The sequence below is a fragment of the Coturnix japonica genome, chromosome 17 (genome assembly GCF_054131305.1).
Source record: "Coturnix japonica strain WE chromosome 17, WE-NBRP24, whole genome shotgun sequence".
Lineage (NCBI taxonomy): Eukaryota > Metazoa > Chordata > Aves > Galliformes > Phasianidae > Coturnix > Coturnix japonica.
This window is the reverse complement of record NC_140679.1, coordinates 1993077-2000920: the sequence shown is the minus strand read 5'-3', so window position 1 is coordinate 2000920 and position 7844 is coordinate 1993077. Positions and strand designations below refer to the sequence as shown.

Here is a 7844-nt window from a genome sequence, read left to right as displayed (position 1 = left end):
TACAAGCAACCACTCGAGGCTGAGCACTCTCTCCTGTCCCTTTGCCATTCCTAGAAAGACCCAGAAGAGCTCAGTGTTCTCTTGCTGTTAGTTTACATCCTCCAAGCACTTCCAAAGGCACGCTGCTCTGTAGAAAAAGCTGAGCTGCCCAGAAAGTTTGTGCAGGAAGAAGGCAGCAGTGTCAGTGCACGTTATCCTGGGGGATCTGAATGCATTTGTGAAGAGAACAGGGAAAGAAGAGGGAAGAGAGCAAAACCAACAGGCACTAGCACTGCTGCCCACAGGGGGCGGGGCTTGAGGCAGGGCCTGTGCCAGAGGGGGGCCTGGCACAGTTAGGGCCAGCTCAGGGCCCAGAGCAGAGGGGGAGCAGGCAGAGGCAGGGCCTTGGGGCCCAGGATGGAGGAGGACCAGGCACAGCTGGGGCCAGCTCAGGGCCCAGAGCAGAGGGGGACCAGGCACAGCTGAGGCCACTGCAGGGCCCAGGTGAGAGGGGAACCCAGCACAGTCGGGGCTGCTTTGGGGCCTGGGCCAGAAGGGGGCCCGGCACAGCCAGGGCCTATCCCCCTTTTTTGCACATATGAAATGCTCCCAGCTGTGCTGCACAGCAGAACATCTTTCAATGGAGATGAAAGCCTGTGAAATGAAAGAATCCTTTCTTATTTCTTTCACATTTGTGTTTGTTGACTGCAGTTCCAACCAGGTGGACTCGCAGTGTCTTGCAAGTGACACCTGGAAGCAGGTACAGACTGGAGACACAGCACCCTCAATGTCCAGGTGAGTAACAGCAGCCAAGGAGGCCTTTGGGCTCTGCAGGGTCCAAGTGTGGAGCATTACACACAGGAACAGCTGAGTATAAAGACAGTGGCAGAGCTGCAGAGCTTGCCATAGTAGGGAGGCACAGTGGCTCAGCTCATTTCCCACAGTAACACAGGAAATAAGAGCCATGAGGGAAATGCAGATGCCTTCTGCCCCCCATCAGAGGGGAGGAATGAGCTGCACTTCCACAGAGACATTCCTCTCACAGCCACTCACACCTCAGGTGTGGAGGGATGAGCTGGGGCTGCTGGTGGCAGCTGTGGAACACTGCCATCTGTGGTGCTCCATCCTACCCTGGAGGTGGGCATGTAGAGCTGAGGACCTTTGACACTGCACAAATGACTGCAAGCAGAGATGTAGCAGAGGGAACATAAAGCATTTAATAACTTATCATACAAAGCAATGAGTAATAGAAATGACAGTATTTCCAACCAAATATCCCCCATCCTAGCAGTCATATCTGATCTCTACAATCCCACCCAAACAATTTCCCAGCCCCCTCCAATACTCCTCCATATCCCACCCCTGAATTTCCCTCCCCCAATTCCCACACAGTAATTGCCCACACTAATTACCAGCATGCAGGTTATAGAGAACACCTGTTCCTTGTGTGCAGACACCTGAAAAAAAGAAGTGGCAGGGAACTGGAGGTCTGTAGTAGGTTGTGGAGGCTCTGCATAGAGCATAACCCCAGACCACAACCCCATCAGCTGCTGGGGCAGCAGCATCCCTGTCATTGGGGGATGTTGCCAGTGGTGGACAGGGACACAGGGAGAAGCCACACCTTGGTGTAGCTCTGATCTGCTCATGTCCAGTCCAATCCTCTATAGCACTTTCCATCTTCTGTCCTTTGTTCTTAACCGTATCCTTCCTTCTCTTCTGCTCTTTTCCTTTCCTTTAGTTGTCTTACCTGTATCTGCTTTTCCCCTCTTCTGTTCTTTTACTGCTCTGGTCAGCATCCAGTGTCTGCACCGCAACTATAGGTTTTGGGATGGAGAAAGGTACACAGGGCATAGATTTGTACAAGAAAAGCTCTCTTGCTGTGCCCAACAGATGACAAAAAGGAGTCCTCAGGACCACAAAGGCAGCTTGTTTCTCCAAAGGCCACAGCGTAAGCTCGTGTAACTGGGAAGGACTCTGTTATACATCTCCTAAAAGTGCCTTTGAATGAATAATTTTCTGGTCTTGTTTCCAATTGTTGCTCAGAGAAAATGAGGTTTTTATCCTTGTATCTTTGCAGGAAGACAGAGAGGAGGGAACCTGTCTGGTGAAATGCTCAGGTGCTGTTTCCTTCCTTGCACCAACAGCCTGTTTGTGTCCACATGATGCCAGTTGTCCTCCTGACAGTTTCTACCGATCCTTCTCCGAGTCCTTCTGCTAAGCACTGCTATTTCTGTATCCTCGGGGCCCTGTTAGGACTAAAAAGAGGAGCGGATAACAGACGGAAGGATCTGGCCTTCTGGTGGGTGATAGCCACCTGCATGTCCTGTTCCTGCTTTCTCTTTTCCTCAGGTGGCATTGTGCTTCCCAAGGAGCATATGGACCTTTTAGATGGGAGTGTGCAGCAAGGAACACGTGGGGTCTCAGCTTCCTTCCTGCCCTGCACCTGAGTGAGAAACATTGTGACCTGCTCAGGAGGCAAGATGTCATGTCAGGGAGGTGTGTTTTCCTTGTTGTTTTTTTGTCATCTGTGCTTTGCTTTGCTGTGTTATTTTTTTTCCTTTGCAGTGCTATGGTTTTCTTTCCTATTTGGTGTTTTCTTTGTTGTTTTGTTTTTTTTTTTAATAAGTTTGTTTCTGTTTTTCCTTGTCTTAGTTTTTTGCTTTTGTTTGATTTATTATTTTATCTTTGCTTTTATTTATTTATCTTTTTTTTTTTAAATTTTGTGTTGTTTCCTAGAATCCTTCAAGGTTTATTTGTTGTTGTTGTGTTTTTCATCTATGCTTTGCTATTTTTCTTTAGATATGCTGTATGAGAACTGTTGAATCACAGCCTGAGCCACTGATTATCACCTAGGGAAAGGACCTGGTCAGTCCTGGTTAGTGCAGGTGATGGCAATGCAGCTGAGTGACTGGAACTGATGGAGCCTGGCTGCACCTCTCTTACAGCTCATTTTTGAAGGCTGACTGCCCCTGGGTGGTACTTTTTTCTGAGGATTTCTCCGCTGTGGAGTTTGTTCTGTGCAATTCTATCCTCAGAGGTGGGTGAGCCGTTCTTTCCTTGTCTTTGTAATATGTTCCCATTGTGCCAGTTATTCTGCTATTACAGATGCTCTGTGTTTTTTTTTTTTATATTTCTTTTGTGTGTTTATTTTAAAACTTTGATTCCCTGGTCTTTGGCTTGATTTTTTCTTTATTGGTGTTTGTATTGCTATTTTTTATTTTTTTTTCTTTCTTTTGCTGACTCATGTTCTGCTTTACGGTGGCATTTGCAAGAGACTGTGAATTCTCCTGGTTAAAACTGCAGTCGGCTTAATCAAATGCGTAAGAAATATATAAGGGCTGCTGAGGCCAGGCTGGAGTTGCATTTCTTTATGAACTGGGGTGTTGCTGCGGATGCGTTTCTCTCCTGTTTTGTCTCTTTTGTGGCTGTTCAAGAATATTTGAACGTGCAATGTCAGTGTTTGTTGCCATCCTGCTTTCTCTTCTCTGTCTTGCAGGTCAGCTCGTGCTAGAAGTCGATGGTATCACTGTATGAATGGAGGTCAGTTTAGGAGCAGCTGCTGATGGAAGGAATCAAGACCAGGCTAATAAATGGAAGCTTCTCCTGGTAAGGTGTCAGAGGTGGCAGTAATGATGTCTGTCATCGTTAAAACCAGAGGGCAGGATCATCCGAGTGCTTGCTGACTGATACTTGGGAGTATCTCGTTCTTCAGCTGAACAGTAAGAAAGCTGAACATGCTGAGCCGTTACGGCTTGTGCTGAAGTTGTGAATGTGCCCCCAGATGTTTCCTTTAGTGGTAAATCATGTTCTGGCACTGTGGTAGCCCTATCTCTGGCATGATCTGGAGCACCGTATCTTCTTGCGAGCCTTGTGTGCCTTTTTCCATGAACCTTGCTTTCTTTCTCTCTTCAGATTAAGTGCAGCGTGCTACCTCGTCTTTGGTGGATTAATCCAGGAGGCTGTTAGAAGGCCAAATGCAATGTTCATTACATGGAGTGACACGATGGGAATGGACTGCCGTTGCCACCAGGCAAAAGTGAGTTTCTTATGTCATGAATGATATAATTTTGATTATTCAGAGCAGTTGCAGCCCCTTACAGGGCTCCTTTCCCCCTTGCAGGGCTCCTTTTCCAATTCTGTAATGCTTGACTCTTTCAGGGCTGCTTTTCCTTGCTCCTTTCCCCCTTGCAGGGCTCCTTTCCCCCTTGCAGGGCTCCTTGCCCCCTTGCAGGGCTCCTTGCCCCCTTGCAGGGCTCCTTGCCCCCTTGCAGGGCTCCTTGCCCCCTTGCAGGGCTCCTTGCCCCCTTGCAGGGCTCCTTGCCCCCTTGCAGGGCTCCTTGCCCCCTTGCAGGGCTCCTTTTCCAATTCTGTAATGCTTGATTCTTTCAGGGCTGCTTTTCCTTCCTCTTTCCCCCTTGCAGGGCTCCTTTCCCCCTTGCAGGGCTCCTTTCCCCCTTGCAGGGCTCCTTTCCCCCTTGCAGGGCTCCTTATCCAATTCTGTAATGCTTGACTCTTTCAAGGCTGCTTTTCCTTGCTCTTTCCCCCTTGCAGGGCTCCCTTTCCAGTTCTGTAATGCTTGATTCTTTCAGGGCTGCTTTTCCTTCCTCTTTCCCCCTTGCAGGGCTCCTTTCCCCCTTGCAGGGCTCCTTTCCCCCTTGCAGGGCTCCTTTCCCCCTTGCAGGGCTCCTTATCCAATTCTGTAATGCTTGACTCTTTCAAGGCTGCTTTTCCTTGCTCTTTCCCCCTTGCAGGGCTCCCTTTCCAGTTCTGTAATGCTTCATTCTTTCAGGGCTGCTTTTCCTTGCTCTTTCCCCCTTGCAGGGCTCCTTTCCCCCTTGCAGGGCTCCTTTCCCACTTTGCAGGGCTCCTTATCCAATTCTGTAATGCTTGACTCTTTCAAGGCTGCTTTTCCTTGCTCTTTCCCCCTTGCAGGGCTCCTTTTCCAATTCTGTAATGCTTGATTCTTTCAGGGCTGCTTTTCCTTGCTCTTTCCCCCTTGCAGGGCTCCTTTCCCCCTTGCAGGGCTCCTTTCCCCCTTGCAGGGCTCCTTTCCCCCTTGCAGGGCTCCTTTCCCCCTTGCAGGGCTCCTTTCCCCCTTGCAGGGCTCCTTTCCCAATTCTGTAATGCTTGATTCTTTCAGGGCTGCTTTTCCTTGCTCTTTACCCCTTGCAGGGCTCCTTTCCCCCTTGCAGGGCTCCTTTTCCAATTCTGTAATGCTTGACTCTTTCAGGGCTGCTTTTCCTTGCTCTTTTCCCCCTTGCAGGGCTCCTTGGCCCCTTGCAGGGCTCCTTGGCCCCTTGCAGGGCTCCTTGGCCCCTTGCAGGGCTCCTTGGCCCCTTGCAGGGCTCCTTGGCCCCTTGCAGGGCTCCTTGGCCCCTTGCAGGGCTCCTTGGCCCCTTGCAGGGCTCCTTGGCCCCTTGCAGGGCTCCTTGGCCCCTTGCAGGGCTCCTTTTCCAATTCTGTAATGCTTGACTCTTTCAGGGCTGCTTTTCCTTGCTCTTTCCCCCTTGCAGGGCTCCTTTCCCCCTTGCAGGGCTCCTTTCCCCCTTGCAGGGCTCCTTTTCCAATTCTGTAATGCTTGACTCTTTCAGGGCTGCTTTTCCTTGCTCCCCCCTTGCAGGGCTCCTTTCCCCCTTGCAGGGCTCCTTTCCCCCTTGCAGGGCTCCTTTCCCCCTTGCAGGGCTCCTTTCCCCCTTGCAGGGCTCCTTTCCCCCTTGCAGGGCTCCTTTCCCCCTTGCAGGGCTCCTTTACTAATTCTGTAATTCTTTTCTCTTTGTGGTCTGCTTTTCCTTGCTCTTTTTCCCTTTCAAAGACCCTTTCATATTCTGTAATGCTTTTCTCTTTCAGGGCTGCTCTTCCTTGTTCTTTTTTCCTTTCAGGGCTGCTTGTCCTTCTTGGAGCCCCTTTTTGCCCTTGCGGGGCCCCTTTTTGCCCTTGCGGGGCCCCTTTTTGCCCTTGCGGGGCCCCTTTTGCCCTTGCGGAGCCCCTTTTCATATTCTGTAATGCTTTTCTCTTTCAGGGCTGCTTTTCCTTCTTGGAGCCCCTTTTCCCCTTGCGGAGCCCCTTTTCATATTCTGTAATGCTTTTCTCTTTCAGGGCTGCTTTTCCATCTTGGAGCCCCTTTTTGCCCTTGCGGAGCCCCTTTTTGCCCTTGCGGAGCCCCTTTTCATATTCTGTAATGCTTTTCTCTTTCAGGGCTGCTTTTCCTTCTTGGAGCCCCTTTTCCCCTTGCGGAGCCCCTTTTCATATTCTGTAATGCTTTTCTCTTTCAGGGCTGCTTTTCCATCTTGGAGCCCGTTTTGCCCTTGCGGAGCCCGTTTTGCCCTTGCGGAGCCCGTTTTGCCCTTGCGGAGCCCGTTTTGCCCTTGCGGAGCCCGTTTTGCCCTTGCGGAGCCCCTTTTGCCCTTGCGGAGCCCCTTTTGCCCTTGCGGAGCCCCTTTTGCCCTTGTGGAGCCCCTTTTGCCCTTGCGGAGCCCCTTTTGCCCTTGCGGAGCCCCTTTTGCCCTTGCGGAGCCCCTTTTGCCCCGGTCCCGTGGCCCATTGCTCTGCCGGGGCGATGGGCCCTGCCACCTGCTTTGCAACAGGGCAACCAGCAGCAGCTACAGCCGCTTTGTAAAGGAGCACGTGCTGGGTAAGGCAGGTCTGTTCTGGGCTATAGGCAGAGTGCTGTTGGGTTTGAGAAGGTTTTCTCTCAAGTTTGTTGTTCTGTGGTAAGTACATAACATTGTTTTTGTTGCTAATGAGGAAAAGAGATGTGTTTTTTTTAATAGGTAGATGTTGCAAAATGCTGTAAGCTCTGCTTTTGTTCAGCGTTCTGTTTTGGCCTTCCCAGCTATGCAGTGGTAGGGCAGGTTGCTGTGTGCCAACACCAGCGAGCCTGGGAGGAGTTCTCAGTTGCTTTGCACAGCTTTGTCTTTTGATGTTGTTGGTGCAGAGGTGTTGGAATAAAATATCATGATGGTCACATCAAGCTGCTATTCCAGCCTATTTCTCTAGGGCAAGTGAGCTGGAAAACCAAGAAAGGATCCATCTTGTTGTAGACTTTTTTTTCCTTCCCTCTGTGTGAGACTACTGGGAAGCGCTGCTGCAGTTCTGTGTTGGTGTGGGCTTGGACCTGATGATGAGAGATGAGTGTGAGCTGAATGTAACTTGTATCAGCTATTTCAGCTTTAGTTGCTCCTGGCTAAGTTTCGGTTATTTATCAGGGTAGTTTGTCTGCCGAAGGGACATCTGTTTGTCACCTTAGCTTCTCCCCTTAGTTTCTCCTGTGCTAGGAGAAGAGGCTGAGGTTGTCACCCACCTAAAGGCTTTCAGCATGCAACAGATTGAATTCACTCAGTTAAGCGTTTCTCGAGTTTTCCAGTGCAGGCTAAAAACTGTAAATGATGGAGGAACTGAGACAGTGGGTGTGAGTGAAGAAGGAGGAACAAAACTGTGATGTCTCCCAGATGTTAAAGAAATTTCTGTGCAGGTGAAGAAAGGTGCTGTCTGTCCAATATCATTTCTATTCCAAACCTTCAATATTGCAGCTGACGGCAGAAAATGTGCAGTAAAACATGGGGAGGCCACTGGGTAATATCCACTGTAAAGTGTTAATTGCCTATTGAGGCTGTAAACTATGTCAATATGCCTGGATCTGAGTTATTGACAGACTCCTATTTATTCCAGCCTCACAAAGCTGGGCTCTTTAGAACTGGGCTCTAATCAGTCATGCTTTACTGGTCCCACCAAGAAGCACCAGTCAATAAACGCGCTTGCTGCCTTAACACTTTGAAGTTTGTAAAATTACAAGTGGGATTGATAACATTGATTTGGGGAGAACAACTGACAGTGGAAACCCTTTGGAAATAAAAGCTGCCTGTGGT

General features: G+C 49.7%; 2 long non-coding RNA genes across 2 annotated transcripts; both read left to right on the top strand.

Moving 5' to 3' along the window:
• The first annotated feature begins 210 nt into the window (after positions 1–210).
• LOC146757988 (uncharacterized) lies at positions 211–2863 on the top strand. Its single transcript, XR_014935374.1, has 3 exons — positions 211–774; positions 2057–2096; positions 2329–2863. It is a non-coding gene; the product is annotated as an uncharacterized LOC146757988 (long non-coding RNA).
• Positions 2864–2896: 33 nt separating this feature from the next.
• LOC146757987 (uncharacterized) lies at positions 2897–6737 on the top strand. Its single transcript, XR_014935373.1, has 4 exons — positions 2897–3016; positions 3476–3585; positions 3892–4015; positions 6252–6737. It is a non-coding gene; the product is annotated as an uncharacterized LOC146757987 (long non-coding RNA).
• Positions 6738–7844: the final 1107 nt, after the last annotated feature.